At 42.5% G+C, this 4,045-nt stretch overlaps 1 protein-coding gene across 1 annotated transcript in view; it reads left to right on the top strand.

Annotated features, from left to right (window-relative positions):
- Nucleotides 1-756: 756 nt before the first annotated feature.
- The window catches only part of PIKFYVE (phosphoinositide kinase, FYVE finger containing), a gene marked incomplete at its 3' end in the record, with an annotated part of 16,676 nt that continues 13,387 nt past the window's right edge, over nucleotides 757-4,045 (top strand). The window contains exon 1 of the mRNA XM_008588630.1: nucleotides 757-892. The remainder of the gene's footprint in view (nucleotides 893-4,045) is intronic.

The following is a 4,045-nucleotide window of genomic DNA, read 5'->3' as shown; positions in this document are numbered from 1 at the left end:
CGTATTTTCTGCGGTTAAGGGCGCAGCGCTCTTCGCAGGACAAAACTGACAGACAATGCTAGCCAGGCTGAGCAAGTGGGGGCTTGGTAACTTTATTTGCATCATATTTGCTACACAAATCCTGAATGAAAAGATGAAGTATAGCTGCAACATCACTTACTCTGGGTCAGGCACTGTGCCAATTGCTTTACACGCACTGTTTCACTTAATCCTCAAATAAGTGTCTATGAAGTGGGTACTATTATTAACCCCATTTTGCATACCAGAGGTCTGAGGCCTAAAGAAATTAGCAATTTGCTTAAGGTCATCTGGCTGGCTATTGGCGTCTTGCAAGTCCGATAACAGTCTGCGCTCTTAACCCCAGCTATGTGTGAGTGACACAAGTACAAGTCATTCCACAAGAACGAGAAGCGCGGAAACGTCTTTTGAGTGCTCACAGTATCGAGCACATACGGTAACCGCGGTCCAGCCGGTATTCATCCGGTGCCCAAGGCCCCGAGCACCCATCGGGTGACCTCGCACGCGTGACGCTCACGCGGGCTATCGTCCTGGCTTCCTTTAGGAAGGCTGAGACGGCCTGATCGCGGCCGAATTGGCGAGGACGACTCTATCTGGGATGGACTTTCTCTGCCTGAACATCTGATGGGAACGCGGGGCGGGCTGCGAGGAGAGGGCGGAGTCCCCCCGGGAAAGATTGCGGATTGGAGGGGGAGAGGGGCAGAGGGCGGAGCCTCGGGGGGAAGCGAGACTCCGTTTCAACCGGTAAGCAGCTTCGCTTCCTGCCGCAACGGCCGGCGACCGGAGTATCCCAGCACGGCGCTCCGGGGCCTGAGCCGGGTGAAGCGGTGGCTGGGGTGGAGCGAGGCCGGCGGGGCCGGGGCGGGAGGCGCAGGTAAGGGAGGGGGCCTGGAGCGCGGCCGGCTGGGGCTGAGAGTGGGAAGAGAAGGCTGCTTTGGGAGCTCCTCTCCGGAGCGCGAGGGGGAAAGCTGAGGTGAAGGCGAGAGCTGGGTCTCCACAACCTGGGACCGGAGGCCTGGCCGCGGCCGAGGCTGGGCAAGGAAGGTCGGAGAACCTGTCCCTACAATTAGCTGGTCCTCCCGATTCCCCGGCTGCCCCTTGCCTGGCAAGTAGGGACGGGAGCCGGGTGGGGCTCTTCTTGAAGAGGTTTCCTTGGAAACATTTGAAGTTCCCTTGCCCCTTTCTTGTCCCTTATGCCTGAACTTACTTCGGGTGTGGTTAATCCAATTCTTCTTCCCTCAGAGTGGGTGAGCTCTGAATTTGTGGTTAGAGGTGCATCCGCAGGTTGGAAAAGAAAGCTCGTGAGCTGCAAAAACGATACTAACCTTAGGGTTTCACATATGTCGATATCTCCTTAAATGCTTGCCTTTGCCATTTGAGGCAATTCCATTTCGACTTATGTTTCAAAGTATCTTTTGAGGAGGAGACTTGCTGTCCCAATTAGTATTTCCGTTTTGTTTAGAATGTTCCCAGCAAAAGGATGAGAATGGCATGTGGTTGATACTTTTAGGAATTAGGGGTCGTATGTCCAATTTAGAGATTATTATGCTTAGGACAGTTAAAAAATATGAGAAATGCTAGATTCTGTAGAAAGCAAGTTATTCCTGTGTATCTCATGTGTGTATATGTTAAATTATCAACTATCGATTCAGTGCATCCTGTGTTGTAAAATTAGTACGATATTGACAGTAGGGGTGGCTAGTCGGTTGGTGTATTGCGCTGTCTTGTTTCTGATTTATCTGAATTTCAGTTTTTGGCACTCCCAAACGCCCACTCTGTCAGTATTCTTATAAAAAGTTTTCTTAGTTTCTCTTGGGTTTGGTTTGTGACAAAGGTTAAGTCTTTTCTGTGGAGCAAGACTAATTTTTTGTGTTCTCTCTTTTTCTTTCTGGGAAGAGTTATTATGGATCACGTTGTGGTTTTCCTTTAATATTTCTGTAGGCGTGTCTTTCAAAAATTGAACAAAAAAATCTTTGTTGATGGAAGCTAACATTTCTGGTATTCAACAGTCTTGCATTGTTAGGTAAATTTTGAGTATTTTTTTTTTAAAAAAAACTGTACTTAGAAATGACAGGACTGATACTTGGACTTACCGTTTCCTAAAATTTTGATATTGGCTGGTAGGTCAACTTATTTTCTACATGTTAGTACCTGATTAGCCAAAAAAAACTGTACTTAGAAATGACAGGACTGATACTTGGACTTACCGTTTGCTAAAATTTTGATATTGGCTGGTAGGTCAACTTATTTTCTACATGTTAGTACCTGATTAGCCTTTTCATTGGCTTTACCAACAAGGCAGTGGTAGTAGGTCTGCATATACTGGTAGTCTTGAAATGAGAAGAGGTAAAATATTGGTGATATATCCAGAGTCTTTGGATAATTAGGTTAATACTTCCAATTATCTGTCAGTTAGGAAAGAGTCCTAGTTTATATCATAAGTAGTTATTAAGCCGCCAAAGAATGAGAGTTGTAAGGTAGTTTTTTCAGGATCATGTGTTATGTGTTAAGATTAACTCTATGTGATTGTACAAGGGTACTTCAAAAGTTCATAGAAATACTCATACTACTTTAGTTCTGTTTTTCCACGAACTTTGTGAAGTACCCTTATATTTATGTTTCAGAGACTGCGCTCGCTGAGTGTTTCATGGCAATTTTTGTCTTTATATCTCTAAAGCCTAATAAAAGTTTTGTATATAGATAACCTTTAGAAGTAATTCCAAGACTCCAGGCAGATTGCTAACTCTGCTTCTGGTGTTACTTGTGTTGAAGTAGAAAATAGGCCGTTTTCCAAGTCCTGAGGGTTGTTATTGCTGTCACATTACCCCTTTTCTCCAGTGCTCTTTTTTTTTTTTTTAAACCTTTTTTGAATTTATACTTGATCGATTGCTTGTTGTTTCCCAACCCTTACTGCTGGAATATGGATTGTTGTCATACTTTAGAAAGGTTGTTTTACTCTCTCCAGTAGAAGATACTAGATACTTCCTTGCCCTGTCCTTCTTTTCCTCCCTCCTCTTCTTTCTCCACTCCTTTCCGCTCCCCTTCCTCTTCCTCTTTTTAAAAAATTTTCCTTCCCCACTCCCTCTCTTCCAATAAACATTTATTGCCAAAATTCTGTTCAAGTCAGTGGTTATTTCTGAAACTAATTTATTCATCAATTAAAATACTAATCAGGCACAGTCTTGAGTAGTTAGAGAATTGAGTTGGGCAAGAATTGGAGGTGGAAGAGCTACAAAAATAATTTGATCTTAAGAATTTTGGGTTGAGACCTGGGGTCTAGTCACAGCTGTACTATCTCTGTGACCCCAAAGAAAGTCGTTTTAGGTTCAGTGCACCTTGGTTGCACTGGTAGTAAGGCCAGCTCTGTGTGCCTTCCAGGATTATTGTAAAAATAAAATGAGATGGTAATAAGGATTTTGAAGGTGGGAGTGTAATGAGCTCTATGTAAACTGAGGATTACATTACAAACTATAGCATTTTAATGACAAGTTATGTATGGCATATACTTCTTCTCTTTGAAGTATAAATCATTATGGCAGAAAATAGACAATAGTGCTTTTCTGTAAACTTTATCTGGTGATGTTAGCTTCACTGCTTTGGTTGAATTATGATTTTTGGTTATTTAGAAAGAAAAGCCCTGTAAGATTTTTATCTTTATGTCTATATGGGTTAAGGCTTAAAGGGAGATAAGATGATGGGGAACAGCTTGTTGGTTTGAATAGCTGTTTTAAGTAATAAGGCATAGCTTGAGGTAATTGTCAAGGTTATACAGAAGTGTCATTAAAGGATGACTATTTCATTTCTTTTTCTGGGAAATACAGTATTTTTTTATGTTTTTTAAAAGAAAAACATTGAGATAAGTAAAATACAAGTGAGGAATTTATATGCTTGTGTAAGACCAATTTTCCTCTATAACTTGGTTTATTTATTTGTTTTTATTGTGGTTGGCTGGTTCGGGGATCCAAACCCTTGACCTTGATGTTATAACAACAAGCTCTTTAACAGCAGAGCTAACTGTGCAGCCCAC

The sequence above is a fragment of the Galeopterus variegatus genome, unplaced genomic scaffold, assembly GCF_000696425.1.
Source record: "Galeopterus variegatus unplaced genomic scaffold, G_variegatus-3.0.2 Scaffold4932, whole genome shotgun sequence".
In the NCBI taxonomy this organism is placed as follows: Eukaryota; Metazoa; Chordata; class Mammalia; order Dermoptera; family Cynocephalidae; genus Galeopterus; species Galeopterus variegatus.
Note: the sequence above shows the minus strand (reverse complement) of the source record. Positions and strands in the feature narration are given on the sequence as shown.